General features: G+C 38.3%; 1 long non-coding RNA gene across 1 annotated transcript; it reads right to left on the reverse strand.

The window, feature by feature from the left end:
* Nucleotides 1–9,023: 9,023 nt before the first annotated feature.
* On the reverse strand, nt 9,024–9,761 carry LOC138891750 (uncharacterized). Its single transcript, XR_011408072.1, has 2 exons — nt 9,663–9,761; nt 9,024–9,442 (listed from the first exon to the last, which is right to left on the reverse strand). It is a non-coding gene; the product is annotated as an uncharacterized lncRNA (long non-coding RNA).
* Between the last annotated feature and the right edge of the window lie 1,038 nt (nt 9,762–10,799).

Here is a 10,799-nt window from a genome sequence, read left to right on the forward strand (position 1 = left end):
ATGCAGGTTTTTATCGTCGTTTCATTAAAGATTTTTCGAAAATTTCTTCCCCTTTGTGCAGGCTTCTAGAGAAAGACGTTACCTTCAAGTTTGATAATGCATGTCTGAAAGCATTTGAGGAGCTGAAGGGAAGATTGGTGACTGCACCAATTATCATTGGCCCCGATTGGGCACAACCATTTGAGTTGATGTGCGATGCAAGTGACATAGCAATTGGAGCGGTGTTGGGGCAAAGGAGGGATAAAATCTTTCACTCCATTTATTATGCAAGCAAAACCATGAATCCAGCTCAGATAAATTATACAGTGACTGAAAAGGAGTTGCTTGCAGTGGTGTGGGCGTTTGACAAGTTCAGATCCTATCTAGTGGGAACCAAAGTCATCGTCTACACGGATCATTCAGCTATCAGATACCTATTTGAAAAGAAAGACGCCAAGCCGAGGCTGATTCGTTGGGTCCTCCTCTTGCAAGAATTTGACTTAGAGATCCGAGATCGAAAAGGGACAGAAAATCAAGTGGCCGATCATTTGTCCAGATTAGAGAGCCGGAACCATGTAGCTGAAGGAGGGTCAATTAAAGAAACATTTCCAGATGAGCAAATATTAGCAATCACCTCAGGTGAAGCCCCATGGTATGCAGATTATGTGAATTTTATCGCAAGTGGGGTAACGCCACTAGAATGGACAGCTGACAATAGAAGAAGATTCTTACATGATGTAAGGTTCTACGTGTGGGATGAGCCATTCCTATATAGGCAGTGTGCAGATCAGTTGGTGAGAAAGTGTGTTCCTGAGGAAGAGATGAAGGCTATACTACATGACTGCCATGCGTCACCATATGGAGGTCATCACGGCGGGGATAGAACCGCCCAAAAAGTGCTACAATCAGGTTTTTATAGGCCAAAATTGTTTAAGGATGCACATGCCTTCATTAAAAATTGTGATAGATGCCAAAGAACTGGAACTATCACGAGGAAGCACGAGATGCCCTTGCAAAATATACTGGTGGTAGAACTTTTTGATGTTTGGGGGATTGATTTTATGGGACCATTCCCATATTCTAACGGACACAGATACATCTTGGTGGCGGTCGACTATGTTTCTAAGTGGGTAGAGGCCATAGCTCTTCCTACTAACGACGCAAAGGTTGTGGTAGGCTTTGTAAAGAAGCACATCTTCACACGTTTTGGGACCCCAAGAGTGTTGATAAGCGACGGGGGAACTCACTTTTGTAACAAACTGCTGAATAATATTCTTGCAAAATACGGAGTCAAGCACAAAGTTTCCACTGCCTATCATCCCCAAACGAGTGGTCAAGTAGAAGTTTCCAACAGAGAGGTCAAGCAGATTTTGGAAAAGACAGTAAGTATGAATAGAAAGGACTGGGCCGGGAAGCTGGATGACGCATTATGGGCATATCGCACTGCGTACAAGACCCCAATAGGCACTTCTCCGTACAGGTTGGTTTATGGGAAGGCCTGCCATCTGCCCGTCGAGCTTGAACACAAAGCATATTGGGCGATTAAAAAGCTAAATATGGAGATGGACTTGGCCGGTGAGAAGAGATTGCTACAACTCAACGAGCTTGATGAGTTTCGATTGCATGCGTATGAAAATGCCAAATTGTATAAAGAGAAGACCAAAAGATGGCATGATAAGCATATCCAACATCGTGAGTTTGAACCAGGTCAAGAAATTCTACTGTTTAATTCAAGGCTAAAGCTTTTTCCAGGAAAGCTTAAATCTCGATGGTCGGGTCCGTTTGAAGTGGTTAGTGTGAAACCTCATGGTGCGATAGAATTGTGTGATAAGGGGTCCAATACGACATTCCTGGTAAATGGCCAAAGAGTAAAACACTATTGGGGTGGTGACATTGCACGTCACAAGACCACAATGGATTTAGTGGAGGCATGAAGAACATGTTGCGTCGTGCCGCGACGTTAAATCAGGCGCTTCTTGGGAGGCCACCCAAGTTAGTTAGTTTTTTTTTTTTTTATTTTGTTGTTTTTTCTTTCTTTTCGTAGGACATAGATTTTATTCAAGAAAACGAGGCGGATGCGTCGCGTCCCCCTCAGCAAAAAAAAAAAAAAAAAAAAAATTTGACGGGCCAATTGCTCAAGGCAGTGAAGTCTGCCTATCGCGCCCGTATCGCGTCCGAAAATTTTTGAAGGAAGACAAGGGGATGCGTCGCGTCAAAGCTCGCACGCACAGGTAAGTAATATATATTTTAACACATCTTAAGATAACCTATTCGAACAAAAACGTTTCTTGCGACGCATCCACTCGTCTCGTTTTGGCGACGCCTACGAACGCAGAACAGAATTCTCTCATCAAAATTATAATGCGATAAGCTCAAACGCGACAGGTACGCATCATCCTTTTCATTCTTCCGTTGGCTTCTCTCCTAATTCATCTCTCCTCCCTCCTTCAATGGTAGCAACAAGTAGGTTTTGCAATTTCAAGGTTTTTAGGGCTGTCGTTCTTGGTAGTTGTAATGGTTGCGAGATGATAAACTATAATTCCCTTCATCTCGTCCAATTTTGGGAGGGTAGTTGCATTGCTCAACTGATAGAATGAACTAGGCACACTTGTTGCATACCACATGTTCGACGAATTGTCCCTGAGGAAAATTTAGGCGTCGGTGAAGTCTGAGTAACCGAGCAACATTGGTGTATGCTTGAGAATAAGTGTGGGGTCGAGTGAGGGGCTATGTGCAATTGAATTTTTGAAGAGAAGTTATCACATACTTGCTGAAAGTCATGAGCTACAATTCCATGAAGAGTGAATGGCATGACTTTACGAATAAATTGAAGTCTGCAAGCTGTTGCAATTGCTTTCAAGCTGAACTTCGCTGTTTCATCTGCTAATTGTTGAATTCTTTGCATTGCAGGTACTTAGATTCGTAAAATGACAGCAGCGAGTAAACCATCCAAGCAACAAGACAAAGATGGTAACAAGCAACCGCCCAAAAAGCCTACCGGAAGGGCAGCGGGCGGTCCAAATCCACAGAAAAAAAGGAAGCGGACGGAGAAGGAAATGGAACTGCTGCCTAGGCAGTTAAGTGATGATTCAGAGCAAGAGGAGGAGGAAACATTGGTCAGGAGGACAGTGAAGAAGGGTATTACACCAAGCAAAGGAATAGAGATACGAGAGCCTGTGACATACCAAAGAAAAGCTTCGAGAATGAGTGCTCCAACTGATAAAGGGAAGGAGAAGATTACTACAGAATCTGAATCCGATTCCGATTCGGACAATGACCACCTACAGATCAACATGAGTGATGAAGACGAGGGTGAACCCATAGACCGAGTTGATTGGGAGAAATACTTTGTTAATGAGAAAGCATTCCGAGCCTATAAGAAGATATTGGTTTCAAAGAAGTACATTCCGGAAAAGCCGATAAACATCGGACCACTTAAGACAAAGTACTCAGAGTTTCTCCAGTCAATTCGAGAGGTGCAAAAATGGGGACCCATTCTGAAAGGCCATGGCAAAGCCAACCTCACCATTGTTAGAGAGCTCTACGCCAATTGGCGTCACGCAAAGGGGAAACATTGTGCGAGTAAGAGGGGTAGATATTAATGTGTCAGCTGAAGCTCTGAATAACTTCTTAAGGGTGCCACACACACTCACAGACAGGTTTGACGCCATATGCAAAACACCAGATTATGCACACATTAAGTCTGTCCTATGCCCTACCAGGAAGGATGCAGAATGGAAGCATGGGAGTATGGAGTACCACTCTATAGCAAAGGAATTCATGAGTGCGTTAGCACGTGTGGCTCTAAATTTCATTTGTAACCGACTGCTGCCATGCCAACATAAAACTGATGTCCCTCGTTACCGCGCACTCGTATTATATGCTTTATTAGAGGGGATACCACTCAACTTCGGAGCCATCATGCATGATCAAATGCAGCGAACCAGGATGAATTACAAGTGGAGGCTGTTCTTTGCTAATACCCTAACGGCTTTTTTAACAGAGAGGGGAGTACTATGGGACAAGGAGAATGACGACATTGAGGCTAAAGCTCCAGGACCATATGATGTCACTCATGTTCTAGAGCCGAACAAGGGAAGGTCTTCTAAGCTCACCATCCAACAATTATTTGAACATATGCAAGCAGATATGCAAGAGAACAGGGCTGAGCTGATAGCAACTCGTGTCGAGTTGAGTGCCACCAGGGATGAGTTGAGACAGACTCGTGCAGATCTAAGCCGAGTTCAGACCGAGCAGGCCACGATGATGAAGGAGATATCATTACTCCTCAGAGCTCTGGTTCAATGTGCAGGTACAGACATATCCCAGCTGATTGCATCATCCACTGCCGGACCATCCACTCCTGTTCCTCCCATAGTCACCGAGGCTCCACTCAACAGGCCTATTGAGGTCGCTGTAACACCTGATACAGAATCCGCACCAGTTGTTGATGATAGGAATGCTATGGATGCAGATGCTCCTCCACAGACTGCGGATGAGCCCTCCACCTTGACTTGAGGGAGTTCTTCTCACCCTACTTTACCTTGTTTGTGTGCGTTGGGGACAACGCACAGTCCTAAGTGTGGGGTGGGGGTGATTTATGTTTGATGTATGGATGAATGTACTAATATATTCACTGGATTAATGGCATAAAATAGCAGTAAATTCATCTATATGGAGTAATTATCAGTTTATCTAGTAGTTTATTTAAAAAAAAAATGTATATATATATATATATATATATATATATATATAGTATCTTTGTAGATAGTAATAATCCCCTGTGGTTTTTCTTTGTGCCTCGGTTCTTTTCCATGGGATGTAGTTTGAACCGGGTAATTTTGTTTTCTTTTTAGAGTAGGAATGTAGGGAATAAAAGAAGTAAGAAGGGACCCTTCTCACTCTGAAATTATTGATGATGCCTTGTTAAAACGGATAGCATGTTTTGTTGCAGCCTATTTCTCACTTTCTTGACTTGTGTTCACTTTGCGCTTAATGCTTAATATCTCGTGGCTCCGTGAATACTTGCATTGCTTGAGAGTCGGAATGTGATCGTCCTTAGTGAGTCATGTGCCATGTGTGGTGAGATTTTTTTGTGTAGTCCATGTATTGTACTTGTGTCTAGAACTTGCCCGGTATGTGAGTTGAAGCGAAATTTTAGGTGATGCTCGGTTTGAAAAATGATTTTAGGCTTTCTTTGATCTTTTTGAGCTTATTGCTTATCACAAATAAAATCTATCCCTAGTTAACCCTTTTGAGCCTGTAAACCTTTTATTTGGTACCCACATTACAAGCCTAATACCCTTTTTATTTTTAATTGACATTGTTTTGATCCTTTTACCTCTTAAAGCACTTTAATTGTTAGATGAGCGCTAAAAGAAGTAAGAAGGGACTAAGTGTGGGGTGACTTTTGAGTGGAACCAATGAAAGAAAGAAGGGTGCACTTATTTTGTAAAATAATACACCACTAGCGGAAATTGAAAGAAAAAAAAAAAGAAAAAAAAAGAGAGAAAAATCTGAAAAAAAAAAAAAAGAAAGAAAGAAAAATATAAATGAATAAATTGTTATCTTGTTCTTGCTAGTGGGTATGAATTAAAGTAGGGCTTAAAGAAAAAGGGACTGTTTTGGGGGTGATATTGTTTGTGAAATTGAAGTGGTGTTGAAGAATTTGCGCTTAAAGTAATTTTGTGATGTATTAAAGTGCTTAGGAGGGTGAGTCACTATTCCTAAAATATATCCTACTTTTCCCTTAGCCCACATTACAATCATGAAAAAGTCCTAATTGATTTTAGATCGAGCGAGCTTACATTAGTAGAGATTTACATTAAGGGCAAGCATATGGTACCAACTACATGCATGTGACTTCTTTTGTGAGAGTGAGCGATTTTCTTTGTGAGCATGATATTCGAATGTGTGGATTGATTCTACTCGCTCTTTTGTTCTTGTTGTGAGGGCACATGGTTTCACGAAGGATAGGTAACGTTATTAGACTTCTCTATGATGTTGGGTGTTCAAGCCATGAGTGCATAGTGACATTGAGTCGGTTTTTGAGGTTAGGATTGTTGTGAGCATGTTATCTTTGTTCGAATATTTTTAAAGAATGGCTTAAGTAAAGCGAAGGGTATGTGATGCATATCCTAGAGCCTAATGGTTGCAAATAACCACGGTCAGAGGTGCAGTGTGCTTTGAATGATAAGAGCTCAATTTTGTTTCGTCTACTATAGGATGGTTTGTTCGAGGACGAACAAAGGTTTAAGTGTGGGGTAGTGATGTTTGGCATATTTCGATATGTGTTGATGTTACTTTGCCCATGTTTTAACCACTTTTTGATGTTATTCAATCTTTAAAACACCCAACATGGTGTAATTATTGGTTTGATGACTAATTAAGTTATGTGTGACGATTTAAGGTGTTCGGAGTGCAAAATATGAAGAAAAGGTGGTTTAGCCAGAGGAAGAAGGGTTGGATGCGTCGCATCCAACCTAGGAAAACATCATCCAGCATGCAACCTTAGCAGTGAAGTTGGGCCATAGCGTCCGCCATCGCGTGCGAAACTGGGAAGTAGAAGTGAAGCTGGATGCGTCGCGTCCACCATCGCATGCAAGCTGAGAAATAGAGGACAAGGTGGATGCGTCGCATCCACCTTCGCAGAAGAAAAATTGAAATGGAGGACAAGGTGGATGCGTTGCATCCACCTTAGCATCAATCCCTGAATCCGATTTGGACTAGGAATAGGAGAGCTTTGGCCCACGACTTTTGTACGCAATATATAAGCCAAAAACGCCTCCTTTAGTGGATCGAACATATTGGGAAGAGGGAAAAAGCCACGACAAAGCTGTGGAGGCCGGAATTCATCAAGTTTCATCTTTCTCCTACCAAACTTAGTAATTTTTATGTTTCTTTGTATGATTTGTTGTTTGGCTACCATGTCTATATGGAGCTAAACTTCACGTTCTAGGGTTGTGGTTCTTTCATGACTATTGTTATTCGGATATTGATTTTGACTTCTTGATTTATCATATTAGTTTATTTATTCAATCTTGCGCTTAATTATTTAATTGCTTGATCACCAATTGAATACTATCTACGAATCTAGAATTGAACTCGAAAGTGGGAATTCTATATTGCATATAGGATTGAGTAGAGCAAGTTCTTGAACTCGGGCATCGGGGAACGGATTCGTGGTTAGGATAGACATATACCTAATTGCCTTGCTTGGTTGATTTACAGGAATTATAAATGCGTTCTTGTTGATTCTAACTCCATAGACATATAGGCGTTAGGTTAGCTTGAATAGGCGAGTAAGAACTCGACAGATTCTTATGAGCAATATTAACCCTGTCAACCAATAAGCTAGATAAATTAGTCGGTCAATTCAATTGAAGAATACAATAGGATTGTTAGATAGCCCATAACCCTAGATCGTTTTCATTACATTGATATCATAAAAATCTGCTCTTTCTCTGTTCAAAGTTCATTATTTATATTTTTTTATTTAATTAGTTTAGAATAAAATATTTTTAGGTTTAATTCTTGTTTAGATAATTAGGATAGTCTAATTTAGTTAATAGTTAATCATAAGTCCTCGTGGGTTCGACATCCGACTTTTAGTCACTTTATTACTTGACGACCGCGTATACTTGCGTGAGTGTGTTTGGTCGCAACAAGTTTTTGGCGCCGTTGCCGGGGACTTAGAAATTAGCTACGTGACTAAGTTAAGCTTTTATTAGATATTTGTTTTCAAGTTTTAATTTTCAGTTTGCCTGGTTTGTGTCAACGCAGGGTTTACTCTCGAATGCAGAGGAGTAGAAGTGCAAACAACCTCATTCCTCTTGATCCAGAAATCGAACGAACATTATTAACTTTTCACTTCTTATTTTCTTAATAAATAAACTCCAATTATTTTGGAATTATTAAAAAAGAATAATACATGGTTAGTTCACCGTTGGCTTGTCTAGCGACGACGTTGGGTATCATCACGGCCTATAGGAAAAACTGGATCGTGACACCTTTTATATGAGTTGGGGGCCTGTAGGACCGAAATAACCTTGTCCCGAGCGAATTAGGAAAAATCTCGCCTCCGGTGTTTAGGGCAGCGCCTCGCGCTGCCTTGGCGCACAAACCAGAAGCTTTTTGCAATTTCAATCTCTGCTGCCAATTTAGTTTCCTTCAATGTGGCTTTTGCCTAACCTTTCTTTTCCAATGTCTTATTTAGTTTTCTGCTTCAATTTAATTGTAAGATCTCAACTAAACTCCAATGCCACATAATTAAATCTACGCTACATTATCTAAGATCCCATCAAAATACTTTCATTCTTTATTGCACTTGGCTTCCTCCACATTGAATTATTTTGGTCTTCGACATAAAGACTCTATTTAATATTAATTCACCATATACTCCAAATTCGTCATTTTGTTCAAAATTCATCTCCGATGTACCTACATTATCCATTAACACCCAAATAAATATAAAACTCTATAATCAAATTAAATTGGGCATATTCAATATCAAATATAACCAAAAAGCGGTAAAAATGTGAGTAAATTAATATCGAAACATATGAAAATATGCCCAACATCAACACGTTTAGATTTTAATAAATACAGTATTTAGACCTAACTACATGAGTTGAGAAGTTTGCGATATTTGTGATTTTATTTAAAAGTTACATGTGAGTACTTAAAATTCACTTCTTTTGCATGTTTAGTTTCTTTTTCCCTTTTTCCTTGTATTGAGATTCTCAAGAGCACAACAACAAAAATATCCCATTATAAACAGCTAAAAGGAAACTCTACCTTAGAGAAAATTGAAAGGTACAGGACAGGAATCTAACATATAGGTTACATATGTTATAAACGTACTAATAAATGTAGGGCGCTCGATGCACGAAGTATCTCGCGTTCAGTTAAGGTCCGGAAAAGGGTCGCATAGTTAATTTTACGGCTCGAACCCGTGACCTATAGGTCTCACGAATACAACTTTACTGTTGCTCCAAGGCTCCTTTTCATACTAATAAATGTTTATTTTAGAAAATGTATCATGATTGATACAACTAAAACAAAGCAAAATCCAATCATGTTTTGGAGCATAATCAATTATTATTTCTGAATAGAAAGTCACTCATGACTTGTTATTATTATTTTTCATAGCACAAAAGACGAGTAAATAAATAAGAAAAGACAAGCAAACACTGAAATTACACAATGACATATTGATCATAATTGTAATCTGTCCACTGCCACTAGTCACCACCAAAATTTGACGCACACACGGTTTGATTCGGGTACAAGAGTGTGTTTGAACAAATGCAACAAACCCAACAATCGCTGCAATCACTATCCGACGTACAAGATCTAAAACAAGTATTAAGCTGTGGGAGCATTCTTCTCTTGAGTCCGGGGAGCACAAGATCAACATCTTGTGTAGCTATAACTTGTTTCGTTGAGAACCAGGATGTATTGACTGAAATATTTAACCATAATCAGTATCAGAATCAAATAATCATCAGTATAATATCAAAAGCCCACATTTATACATCAGATAATAAAAAACACACACGCATAAACACTACTAAATTCAATTTGTATGTATGTGCAAGGTCACATATGTGATATGTACCTACATACGTACTAACAAACATAACAATTCTACATTGTAGATATAAACAGAAATGAATATTAACTTGTGACTGTCATGATAAGAATAGTGAAAATGAAGCTAAGCTTAATCAACGTCATGTTAGGAATAACACTTCAAGTTTTATGATATTTTGTGTATGAGTATCTCATTGCTAGATCCGAAGGTCGTATATATAGGCGTCTCGATAAGTAAACTACGTACCTCTGGCATGTAATATTCTTGCTTATTTTTCTTTTTTCTTTTGATATTTCTTCACTTATTTTTATGTGCAAGTGTTGCTCATGATGGCCTCCCTTTATTATTTATTTATGTACATGTTATCTATAAATTAAAGTTCCATTTACTCCCTTATTCCCCGAAAAACAAAATTGCATTGAATATTTATAAATGAGACATTTGAGCAAGAAGTACTCTATAGTAAATTTGTTTTTTCGTTTTTCTTTTTAAAATAATAGATTGACTTAAATTCAGATCCATTTTTTTCGTATGATCCATGTTGGATTAAAAATGAATCCAATCTAAAGCATTTATGCTATGCACATGGCTATTGAATTTTTCTATTTAAGTATAATTATCCACTTGATTAAAGGAAACTATAGAGTTTTTTTATTGTAAAACTCTTTTTGTGTTAGGTTAATGTAGGGTAATAAGATTTACGATTAAACGTTTAAATTGAATTGCTTATAATATTTTTCATTATTAGTATTGATAATGTTTAAGCGAATGAAGTGTACATTACTGAAACTAATAGTTTTATCTGTATATATAATACTAATAGGTGACTAAAGCCAAATACTAAAAATTAAAAATCATATGTTGACAACAATAAGACAGTGATTTTACAATATCAAATTGTCATTACAGGTTTTCTAACTAATTGAAAAGAAATTAGTTAGTCGATCCATATCTTATTTAGAAAGTTACAGATGTAAAAATACATAATAGGGAGAACTGTTAAAAAATTGACATAACATATTTTTACTGAAGATTAATAAGTTTCTTTTTCTTCCTTTTTTTTATTTTCAAGTATACAATGTAAGTTCTATATTAAATTTACAATTTTATCAGCCAATTAAATACAACCAAATAATATTTTAGTATAAGCAGAGGTAAATAAAATTATGTTGGTTAGTAAAAGATGCAGCTTTAAGAATCTAAAATTCAAAGGACTGCAATTATA

Source organism: Nicotiana tomentosiformis, chromosome 5 (assembly GCF_000390325.3).
Source record: "Nicotiana tomentosiformis chromosome 5, ASM39032v3, whole genome shotgun sequence".
NCBI classification, from domain to species: Eukaryota; Viridiplantae; Streptophyta; class Magnoliopsida; order Solanales; family Solanaceae; genus Nicotiana; species Nicotiana tomentosiformis.